At 44.6% G+C, this 12,506-nt stretch overlaps 1 protein-coding gene across 2 annotated transcripts in view; it reads right to left on the bottom strand.

Annotated features, from left to right (window-relative positions):
- The window catches only part of CSGALNACT2 (chondroitin sulfate N-acetylgalactosaminyltransferase 2), a 31,724-nt gene extending 26,368 nt beyond the window's left edge, over nucleotides 1–5,356 (bottom strand). The window contains exon 1 of one of the 2 annotated variants that reach the window (XM_035330093.1): nucleotides 5,261–5,356. The gene's annotated coding sequence lies outside the window, so the exon portion shown is untranslated. The remainder of the gene's footprint in view (nucleotides 1–5,260) is intronic. The other variant, XM_035330094.1, reaches the window with a different exon arrangement.
- Nucleotides 5,357–12,506: the final 7,150 nt, after the last annotated feature.

The following is a 12,506-nucleotide window of genomic DNA, read 5'->3' on the forward strand; positions in this document are numbered from 1 at the left end:
CTCTGCAAGCCGCAGGTCTGAAGCCTTCTCCCATGATGTGGGAGCCCCTGACACAGAAAGAAAGATGGACCAAGACTGCTAAGTGATAACAGCTTCATTTCCACTCTAACAGAGCACTGGCAGCACAAAGATGCAAGCCCTCTGCTGCCCACAGGGCTGCAAGAAGCATCAAAACTGCTGACAAGTGCCCTGTCATTTCTGACACCACTGCTTGGGGAAGCCTTGTACCAGACAGCAGAAGCGCTACCGCAACTCATCTGAAAGCTACCACCCAAACCGCTCTTCCAGGACTCCACTATAGAGAAGCTAATGACTTAGCCCTCAGTGTAACTCGAGCCCCTTATGTTCAGGATGAGCATTTTGGATATTCAGAGTTAACTCTAAAACATGAGTCAGCTCGCCTCATCTCCTCGGCTTTAATACCCTTGCACTGCTTTAATGCAGTGTTCCCTGTTGCTTACTGTGCACTGCTGCTGAACGCCTGCCCCACAGCAGCAAAGAAGCTCAGCCCAGACAAGTCACCCACCTGTTACTGCTGTTTCTCCACAGAAGATACAGGCATGCAAACTCCAGAGACTGCAGGCTGAATTAGGAGAAAACCAGCCTTGTTAGCTATCAAATTGTAACCGTAACAGGATATCCCCACAAACCAAGCGTCAAACATCCACAGACACAGTTACTTACAGCACCGCCGTGTAACAGCGCCTCATCCACCCGTCTTAACCTCACACAGCTCTATGCAGCTGGACACCTACAAGCTGGAAACTGTCCTTCTTTCAAAACTGACTCCTGAAAATTTATTAGGGTCCTTTTTCCCTATGAGATTATCTGGGAGCAGTCACCCTAATTCCCAAACACTAATATTAATACAAAACTAGCATAGCTTCATGTACGACCTTCAGAAGGTATGCTACAGTTTTGATCCTTCATGAATGTGCTCATCTACTGTCTTGCCCAAAAAGCATGATTAATAGTGCAGCCACATTAACCTCCTTCTTGGGTGGATATTCGTTACCCACCAAAATTAAATACAAGAATCCAGTACCAATACAGGGACAGAAAATCTGAAGTGTTTAGTGGCTTTACTTGGAAATATTATGTGCAAGTCTTGCACTTTAAGTTTACCCTTAGATCACAGCTGTCCTGCACTGTATGATTTTAGCTCTGAACACACAAAGACAAATCTTACACAACGCTCGGCTCCGTGACAGCCACTAAGGATGCAGCAGGATCCATCTACAGAGGATTAATCAGCCATGAAAGAATTTTATTTCTGTTCTACAACTGGAATATCCATTTCATTTAAAAGCAATTCCCTACAGTACGCCAGAAGAACAGTAAAGTTATTCCCCATGTTTAGGAAGAGAGGTTCCAAGCATTTCTGCCCACCCGGCCCATCCCAGCTCCAGTCCCACCACCTGTTGCCAACACCCCACCGCTCCTGCACTTCACATTTTTTAGTCACCTATTGGGCACTCAACGCTCAAATGTGAAGCCTCTTACCCCTCCATCTATTGAAACAGTCAGTTAGTTGATACCTTGGGTCGCTTCTTGCCGCAGTAGAGAAGTCACTGGGGACACCCGCTGCAGACACCAGAAGCGCCGGTACGCTGACCTCAAGGTGCTTTCTGGTCCCCAGTACCATGAAGGACCATAAAGGAAATCGATCCTCCTCCAGAAGCGGCTTTACCAGCAAAACAGGACTGCTTAATATGAGGAAGGAAGTAGGGGAAGAGAAAAACAGACAAGCCCTTTATCACCCACCTCACCAGTGAGACAGCCACGTTTAATACAAAGGAGGAGGACCGTGAAACAAAAGCAGGGACAGACCTGCCCTTTGTGCCACGTGCCAACAGCACTGCTGGCAACAAAAGCCTCCCACGTGTCTACTGAAGAGATGCCCTGCAGCCACAGCAGGGTGAGGAGAAACAGCAGAGGCCTGAAGACCCCGAGCCCCACGGGAGCACAGTGGGGCTGACGGGGCACTAGGCCCGACATGCGTGGGGCTGGGTGGTGCTCGTGCCACGGGCAGAAGTCAGCCAGTAAACACACCAGTCACCATGGTTATTTTAAATTTCGGTTGGAGATGATTGAGGCAGGAAGTGGTTAGATAAAAAAAGTATGTGCAAGATTTCCTCAAACGATAACTTCCTCACCTAAGGTCTTATTTGGATACTTGGCCCTGAAACACCGACACACCATTTATGCTCTTTCCAACTCTCATATTTGCATTCACAGCACCCACGGTGGCTTCCCAGGTTTACCAACATACAAAACAAAGCTTTAAAGAACTTGGTGAATGGGATAAGCCTTTAAAAACTGTTAGGGTAGAAAATGGATCACGTAGGTATGAGTGCCACCACGTGCCAACCCACAACAGCTATCAGGCAAGCATCTCCTGCTGGCCTCCCAGCATGCGAAATACAAACAGTATGGACAGCATCGTGCCAAGGAAACAAGCTTCTCATGTCTACTCTAACGTGCTGTATTTTCAATGCAGCAAAGTCCTCCAGAATTAGGAAGACAAGCTCATTTTTCTTTCCCCTTGAGCATTTGATCTATATTGACTACATACAGCTTCTATCGACTATCTAGTTATTTTTACTTAAAAAACCACTCAGTACAACTGATTTTAAAACACACAGCCCAGTTTAAGACTCCCAAGAACTATTAAGCTAACTGACCTGTCTACATTTTTCAGTAGATGCAAGATACCACCAGCAGGTCTACTTTAAAGGTGGTTAAAACAGGCTTAGATGGCAGGAGCAGCCAGATGGCCCCAAAGGTTCCAGTCCTTTCACACCTAACAACACTCATGACACAATGAACCACAGGTTGCTGAACTGTTCCTACCTTTATTTTTTCAAGGATAGGTTCACAAAAAAGAAATTAAGAACACAAGTCAGCTCGCACTTCCAGACTTTACTAATAAACTTTATTAATAGGAGTACTGGGCTTTTCTTAATCATACAAAATGAAGCTGGTCTAGCAAATAGTTACAAGTGCCCTCCTGGAAAAACTTCTTATAAGCTGCAGCCATAACTCAGAAGTATTCCCACTCTTCTACAACAGCATAACACTTCTTCTTTGTGAACATTTTGTGATTTATGATTTCACTCTCCCCCCATTTCCAGCACCATGCTTGCAAGAATGTAAGTAGTTGCATAGATAAAACACAGAAACATCTATTTTTTAAGAAAACCCACTACACTCTTCAAACATTTTTCATTGCGCCCTTTGAAAGCTTTTTCTTTAAAAAAATATTTAAAGAAATAAGAAAATCTTGTACTTGAAAGTCTTGTCTGTTTGCTATTTTATCTCTCCAGAACCCAGATCATTATGCTCTCCTCCTGTACGTTCACTCTGGAGGGCTAGTCCTCCACGAGTAGAAGACAGATGAGCTGACTGAAAGCAAAGCATATTATTAGTTCCAACACCACCCAAATCCTTACCCAAAATCTGAGCACCATCCCACCTCCACAGCCCTGCTCCAACATTATTTAATGAGATAATACTGCAAGTCATGAAGTATTTTGCTTCATAATGACAGACTGTTACAGAGTTAAGAAAAACATTGTGCAATTGAGTTAAAAAATGGCATCGTATTTCCCACACCCTCCCTCCCTCCCCCAAGTTCAGTTTTATTTAAGATCAAGCTATTTTGGTGGTCCATTTTTACAAAGAGGTCAACTGAACGCTTCTGACAATTAAGAAAATAGCAGACTGCGGTGAATGGGTAGAAATTGTTACACCAAATATGATGTGGGTTCTCCTAGCAACAGACCACAGCTGCTTATCATTCAGCTATGCCCTCAGATGAGGTTTTTCACTCACTTGGGAAGACCCATATCCCAGGGCTGGAATTCAAAAGCAAAGAATTTAAATTCACAAATAACTCGATGCAATTTATACCACGATGCAGCCGCCTCAATAATACCTTTGGGGATTTCTGTTTATTCATTTCTTGGATTTTTTTTTTTTTCATTTAAAGCCCGAGAAGGACACTGAAACAAACTCACAGATGGAAGAGACAAAGAACCATTCAAGCTCCACAGATCTTAATCACAAGTTTTTGCGGGTTTCCTCCAGGAACAGGCAAGCCAAACGATTCCTATTTGTGCTGCACAGCCCTGCACTTAATAAACGTGTTCCTCGTCCCACTCTCAGGTTATCGATGGCTCAGGACAGGGGTTTTGTAGCACCACCCAGTGCGGTCTCCCGATGCTCACAATACAGACCTACCAGCCAGAGTCTCCCATAAAAGCCTGCGGGTGTAATTGAGGCCCTCAGCTAACAACACCCTGTCAGCAAGAGCCATCTACCTCCCCTGACAGCTGCTGGGAACACATCCAGGCTGCTGTCTCTGACAGTGCCTGGGGACTCGCTATCTCTCTAATAAATAAAGGGAGGCCAGAAATCTCCTTCTACCACACTGAAAGAGAACAGCAACTTAAAGCCAGCACAAGCTGGGAAGGAGGCAAGGGTCTTGCTCATGGCAGTTACAATCCCTCAGAGAAAAAAGAAGAGGTTTGAGCGCACAGCCTTAGCCTGAGGACACTGCCTGTCTACGGGCAGGACGGCACAGGGCTCGTGTCGCTTACCTACAGCTCCGCAGAGAGACCTGCATCTCGATTCCTACCAGACAGGAGAGTGGGAAAAGAAAAAGCAGCCCAACAAGCCGCGGAGCCGCAGATTAAAGTAAGTGCTAACGAGGCAGATCTAGCCGATTCCTCACCGAACAGATATAAGTTCAACGCTTTGTACGCCCAGCCTTAACAGTCACCTTACCGATCGCAACCCCCCGGCCCTGCTGTGTGTTCCTGAGACGCACGAGCTGCCTTCAGGGTTAACAGGCGCTAAGAGGGCTCGAGGTGGCCCGATACCGCTGGGCAGCCCCAGGGCACCCCTAACCAACCACGACCACGGGGCGGGAGGGGGCGGTGTGTGGGGGCACGACCAGCGGCCGGCCCGGAGCGGGGTCACCGGGCGGGCCAAGGGACCGCGGCTGGAACCTGGCGCGGCGCCACCGCGACGGAGCCCCCGCCCCGAGCCCCCAGCCCCAGTCCCACCCGGCCCCAGCCACCGCGGACAGGGCGGTGCAGGGCGAGCACAGCACAGCGCGGCGGGCTGCCCGCTGCCCCTGCCCAGCCGCCGGCCCCAGGGCGCCCCTCAGGGAGCGGGGCAGGCAGGCAGTGGGGGGGGAGGCGGGTAGAGGGGTGCCGGGTGGGCCGCGGTGCGGTGCCGGGACGCCCCTACTCACCCGCGGGCCCCGCCGCCGAGCTGCGGCCCCACTTCCTGTGCGCTAGGAAATGAGCGGGCGGAGCGGCTCCCGGCCGCCCTTAAAGGGGCTGGCGCCGGCCCCCCGACCGCCTCCGGGGCGGGGCTGGGCAGCGGCCGCGCTGTGGGGGCGCCCCAGCTCCGCACGTGGCGGCGGCACCGGGCCCGGGCTCCCCCCGCTGCCCGCCGCCGCCCCGTTACTGCCTCGCCTGTCACCAACACTGTGCGGCCGTGAGGCGGCCGCTGTGGGCGAGGCGCTGGGTCTGTCACAAGGAGACCTGATGGGCGTTGTCCTCTCTCAGCCCTGTGTCGGTTAGTTCTTCAGTTCATCAAATAAAAATAATAATAAAAAATCAGTGGGTCTTAGCTTGAAAGGATGTCAGGTTTAGGATCCTGGGTGCCCTTCAGCAGTCCATGTGAAGGATAGTAATGACTTGAAAGGGTACAGCCCAGATCATGAAGCGGGCAAGATAGTAATCACAGAACCATAGAATCATCAAGGTTGGAAAAGACCTCCAAGATCATCTGGTCCAACCATCCCGCTACCACCACTGTCACCCACTAAACCATGTCCCTAAGCACCACGTCCAACCTTTCCTTGAACACCCCCAGGGACGGTGACTCCACCACCTCCCCGGGCAACCCATTCCAGTGCCTGTCTGCTCTTTCCGAGAAGAAATGTCTCCTCATTTCCAACCTGAACCTCCCCTGGTACAACTTGAGGCCATTCCCTCCAGTCCTATCACTAGTTATCTGCAAGAAGAGGCTGACCCCCAGCTCCCCACACCTTCCTCTCAGGCAGTTGTAGAGAGCAATGAGGCCTGCCCTGAGCCTCCTCCAGACTAAAGAACCCCAGTTCCCTCAGCCGCTCCTCACAGGACTTGTGCTCCAGGCCCTTCACCAGCTTCGTAGCCCTTCTCTGGACACACTCCAGGGCCTCGATGTCCTTCTTGTAGTGAGGGGCCCAAAACTGAACACAGCACCTGGGGGGGCGGCCTGACCAGAGCAGAGTACAGGGGAACCATCACCTCCCTGGTCCTGCTGGCTACATTCTTTCATAACTATATATGAAATATCTCTGGCCCTGTTCATCAAAAATTGATTCATATGTGCTCAGAAGTGACCAAGGATCTGTTCTGTGAAGATCCATGCCCCGTGCTTTGCTGGTTTGCCCACAACACCGTGGTGCAGCATCAACCACGAGGGAGAGGCGAGCGTCAGCACTCTGCGGAGTAAGGCCTCACAGGCTCATGGCAGTGGACGCTGCCATCCCCAGCACATTGCGGGTGCCGGGATGTTCCTACCCAAGGTCCTACCCAAACCAGTACAGAACAGCCCTTTGTCTTCAGGCAGACTGAAACTGGCCCCTTCATAAATATCCCTTGCCCTGTGCACTGCACAACCTGAGGGAGAGCTGGATGGTGGGGAGCCTGACCTGCATGGCCTAAATTCCAAGCCCACAGTGTGAACAAAGAAGGTCTTTCCAGAGAATGGCTTGAATACGCTGTGGCTTTAAATAGGCAGGCATTTTCCATGCAGACTGGGAACTCTCTCACTACTCTTCGCTGTCAGGCTTCACTTCGCCGCTCTGTTCCACTAACAGCTGGGCTGCACCTCGTAGCAAACCAGCATACGGGGAAAACGTGTGAGGCTGGTGTGACTGGCAGTCAGCGGGGGCTCTTTCCTAAGCTTTGAAAGTTGTCGTGAGGATGGATCCTTAAAAGATATCCTTAAAAATATATTTAAAGAAACTCACAGAGAGGAGAGCACGTTTTAGATTTTCATATATGCGCTCCTGAAACTAGGTAAACGTGGGTTTGTTCTTTCTTTCTAAACTATATGTAAATATACTGCTATTTTAAATCTGACCTCATACAGAGTTTCAGTATTGCATATTAGAGATGACTCTCGAGTACCGCCCCGCTCCCATTCGAGCTCTGTGTAGTGATAAATGCGTCGGAGTTTACTAGACGCCTGTATTATTTTACTGAATATGGAGACTGCAGAGTTCTGCAGCCATAATATTATCTGCAAGTTCAAGAAGATAACGGAATGGAGAAAACCACTGCCACCCAGCCGATTTCATTAACCGATACTATGAAGTAGGTCTCAAGCAAATTGACAGCCCTGCGTCACGTCTGGTTGGTCTGCAGAGAGCAACCAGACTGAATATCGTCCGTCGAGCTTCCCAGGTGCCCCTTTTCTGTGCGAAGGCTGGTTGCTGCTGTGTGCCGGGATCTCCACAGAGACTGACTGGAGATTGCACACAGAATGCTGCTGCTTCCTTAAGCGATGCCTTCCTCTACTTTAGAGTTCCTTCACGTCCAGAAAGATTATTTTTCTTCAGCTTGAGAGAAGGAAATCATAGGTTTCTTAAATTCTAGTAGAAACAACTTGTATTCATAGTCATATATGTATAAGAGGTGTACCACAACAGGAAAAAACGTTTTTGCAGTTACGTTTATATATAACTTCCTGACTCTTCTATCAAAATGAGCCATTCCAAGAGTAGACGTTCCTTCATAACTCAGACCTATATCTGTGCAGACAAATGTTGTTGTTTCTATTTGATCTCAGTCTTACAGCCCTACAGAGGAATTCCTGTTTTGTTTGTGAATAAGCAATGCAATAAAACATTAGCAAATGTCTGTTTTAAGACAATTCATTTCAGCTGGGGGAATTTTCCTTAGAGAGGTGTTTGGAGACCTCCTAATATCTGAATGCAGTGTGTTTATATGGGTGACAGCTTTGCATTTTATTAAAACATTACGATAGGATGATTATTTCAGAGACGTGGAGACAGACTTTTAAAATATTTTGCTAAAAATTTGGTAGATGGTGTTCTTAAATTGGTGCAGCTAGGGAAAAGGAAGTGGCTGGCAATAGCTGATCTGAAAAAGAAGTTTTCCAGAACAGCATTAGCTCCAGCCTCTAGTGCTTTTTGTTTTTTCTTGTCTTTGTATTTTTTTTAAGCATATGTGTGGGCTGGAGGGGAAGAAACAATAGAAAAAAGAGAGGAGCTGATCTGAGAACATGATGCCAAAGTGAAGGAGTAATGCAAATGAGACCAAAGGGGAAATTAAAAGGGAAAGGAAAAAAAAAAAAAAAAGGCAATCCTTCAACAGTAGATACTTTTGTTCTCTTATCCTCTCGAGCTGAAATGAAATGTGCATGTAGAATAAGAAAAATGGTCTGTTATTTTGCCTGAAATTTCAGAGCTTTAATTGCCAAACAATAGTCATTAGTTTGCCGTGACACAGGGCTTTTTGTCAAATACTACAGCCCAGCCTTACTGATGGCACAGTTCCAACAATGATCCCATGTGAAGCTGCTTTCTTTATCCTCGTTTTAATTGTTGCAAATTATTTATAACAGATATTGAGAAACCCAACTAAAAGTTTAATCATCTTGATTTATATATTTTCCCCTGAAAGTCCTCATTTTGAGCATTTATGCCAAATTATGTTCCGTAACCTTTTTGTCGCTCATCCTGTCCAAACACATTTTGTGCTATGGGCTATGAATTAAGGGGTCATAGAGGAGGTAATTCATTACCGCAGAATTAACAGTGCGAAAACTCCACCTCAGGTGCAGATAATGATGCTGTAGCGTGAGCCTCATCCAAGTCAATGCTAACTTAGTGCTCTTTGTGCGGGCGTACCTCCCAACGTAGAAGGGACACCATTACTGTTTTATCGTTATCGCGGGGCATCCGTGATAAATATTAAAGGTGCTTTGAAGGTCTGCATGTTTCACTTCACTGCTTTAGAGGCTGAAATAATCTCGAGTTATTATAGGTGTAAAAGAGAATGTATGTGCAAAATTATTGTATAGAGCAATTTACTTTGCAGTAATCTTCCTTTATTTGTTGTTATTGTTTCTCTTATTTTGCATTTATTTGACATTTGACTTTGCAAAGCTCAGACTTTTAGTATCTACATCTTTGAATGTCGAAGGACTGCCTGTATTTATATACTGTTTTAGTATATAAAATAAATATAGTATATAAAATAAATGCTGATTTTTTGGTACTACAATGTAACAGATTTTAAACCCACTGTTTGGGATTGTTTGGGAAATGAACTGCTATAGATTGTTTTGTTTTGTGTTGCTGCTGCTCTGGGATTGCTAAATTATTTCCTTTTAGAAATTCCCATTAGAAAATAGTTTGTACAGACTGGCTACAGCATCAGCCAACTTCAAATTCATATATTGTCTCCTTCCATACATTAAAGCAGACAGTTCTTATACCCATGAAAACAGAAGGAATTCTCTTAAATCTTATTGGAAAAGATAATCAATAGAATCACACTTTGCCCTGTAAGTTAATATAGATCAGATTTAATAACTGTTTACCTCGTGTCTGAAAAAGCTTTGAGTCGTGACAATTTGTTTTAACCTTATCAATGGCATTGGCAACTATCACAGTATATGGAACACTGTATCAGAATTGTTGGGATTAAAAAAAAAAAAAAAAAAAAAAGTGTATATTTATTTTGAAATTAATATATAGTCACCGTTAGCAAGAAACGTTTGCTGAGTTTTTTAATGGTAGAAAAAGAATTCCGGAAGTGGTACTGTACAGGAACACACATTTTTGGTTTTTGCTGCAGATTAACAGGAATGAAAGTGACTTTCAGACAGCTGTATTAAGTGCCCAGACTCTGCTCCTTGCTCCGGCCGAAGGGAGCGTGCCGTATTCCGCAGCAGTGGCTGATCGCTTTCCTGGCCGCATGGCCTTATTTTTTCTGGCAGGCACCGTGGCTCACGTGCCCAGGGCTCCACCGCTCATTTGCGATTGTGGTGGGACAGGGGACCAGAATAACCAGTACTGGCAACGTGGAGCACACAGTACTGAATTCTGCACTGGGTTATTTCTGAGGACTCCGAGGCACCTTTGCTATATGGCTTCTTTCCAATGACGCCAAGGGCTTTAGGCATTCTTCTAACAAGGGAGGACAATTTTGTCACAAATCTGTTGACTACAAAGCAGCTCTGAAACAAAGTCCAAGCAGCTGTATTCTGTACCTAGAATGGAAAATAGATTAGGAGGGCTTTGACTAGAAGACATAACACTCTATTTTGTACAAAACATACAAAAAAATAACATTCTTTTTCCTATCTCCAGTATTGCAGAACAGAAAGTCATTAAAACTATAAAGTAATATATTTAAAATCAGTCCTGTTAAAGTACCTTTTAAAATGTAGAGTTCACTCTCTAGGATGCAAAAAGAAAAGTTAGATCATTCTATATATGAGGCAATATTGGTCACATTTATAAAAAACCAGGATATATTAAAATAAGACATAAGCCACACAATCTTTCATGAGCACTCCTTGTCTCAGAAGATAACTGTTAATTATCAAGGTCTTTTGGTTATTTATCTGGTTGGGTTTCTTTTTGTATTTAAGAATCTCATGTACCAAAGCTCAAGTTGCTGAGATAAATATCTACAGTAAAAACAGTATCTTTAGAGAGGGAATTATTTGGGCTTCCTTAATCTGAGATGTTTCATGTTTTATTCAGAATATTCAGTATATCAGTATGTAATTATGCTGTACTGAATAATCTGTGGTACCCTCTGTTCCTGTCCTGCAGACAAAAGAAAACAACTAAAAACACAGCCTTCCCTACAAAATAAAAACTGTGGAGAGGTACAGATGATCATCGATGTTGAGAAATTAGCAAACAGCCAATACAGAAGAGTTGTTCATTTCTTTGCACAATAGACAGGATCAGAAGCAAAGAAACTTCTCATGTGCTCACTAGTCTGTACCATGCTGGCCCATTTTTAACAATAACTATCTACACCAATCTTTTCCTTTTTTTTTTTTTTTTTTTTTTTTTTTGGGCAAGTGTTAGCTACAGGCTTGTCTATAACTACCACAAAATCTTTCCCTTCCTCTGAGTCCAACCTCCGGTCAAGTTACAACTTATTTTTGTTTCCCTTGTTACCATTACCCCTCGTTGTTGCATATACATCAAGTGCAATGTTTTTGGTATTCGTAAACTACTCCTTTAGTTGTTTGAACCTTTTATTCAGTCTTGGCCGTGACACATAAGGAAGGAAATGCTGCTTAATTGCTGGGAGGACAGTGAGATTTTTGTGGGCTTCCCCTTGTAATGTGGGTTACAGGGTCAATATGCAAGGTGCACTACTGTACATATTCCCTCCGGTCCCTTGGTCCGTGTTCAAATCTTGTACAACAAGGTCTTTAACCATATTCTTAAATCCTTTTACAGCAAGAAAGATACGTGCTATTCATATTAGTGCATTTTAAGGCCTAATGTTGCTACAAGCAGAGTTGTTTCATATTCCCTAGTATGTGTATGATTATCATTTGAAATGGTAACTCTTGCAAGTAATCTCTAACTTAAGGCCTAGCTTTTCAAACCATTAATTTCAAATTTCATAATTTCAGTAAATCATAATGGAGACTCAAGCAACTCAAAATAACTGGATGAACAATTTCTGTGTGATTAAAAATTTGTCTTTGATGACAACTCATTGCAAACCAATTTGCTTTCTTTATCTTTGTGCATGTAAAAATGGTGATAAATACCTTTCAGTATAAATAAAAAAATTCTCACTATTTTAATTTTTTAACAAAACCCCACATCATCTGTGTCTGCTCAGTGTTTAATTGTCACAGTTCCTTTTAACAAATTATCCTGGAAGAGCAACACTGGATGAAATTTCCAATTGTCTTTTTTTTAAATAAAATCCTTATAATCCGCATAAACTTAAAACATTTCTATTCACTATGTGTGGGCCAGGCCCCTGTTCAGAAAGCCTTCCTGCACAGGAAAACCATTTAAGTGTTGAATGGCTTTCTGACTCAAGGCTAGAATCTCTCTCAATTATTTATACCCTGTAGCAGAAAGATTCATTCTTGTCTACCCCTGTCAAATCAATCACTGACACTCCTGACCAGAAGAAAAAAAAAAAAGAAAAAAAAAAGAAAAAAGAAAAAAAAAACACCTTGGGAAAAGGGAACTCTGCTTGTATCGTGCTGACTGTTTGTTGGAGCTGTGCACACAGCTATACGCGTGGGTAGGGAGGTAGGTCTCTCCTGCATCTGAACCCAGACTGGATGTGGTTCATCTCTCTGAAGGTTTATTTGGGCATTTCTGAACCTTCTTTTTGTTGCTGGGGATTTGATAAAATTAAAACCCCAGATGTTTCTGGCTAGCTATAATTGCGTGTTTAGAGAGCATCATGTAAACA

This window comes from Oxyura jamaicensis, chromosome 6 (genome assembly GCF_011077185.1).
Source record: "Oxyura jamaicensis isolate SHBP4307 breed ruddy duck chromosome 6, BPBGC_Ojam_1.0, whole genome shotgun sequence".
Lineage (NCBI taxonomy): Eukaryota > Metazoa > Chordata > Aves > Anseriformes > Anatidae > Oxyura > Oxyura jamaicensis.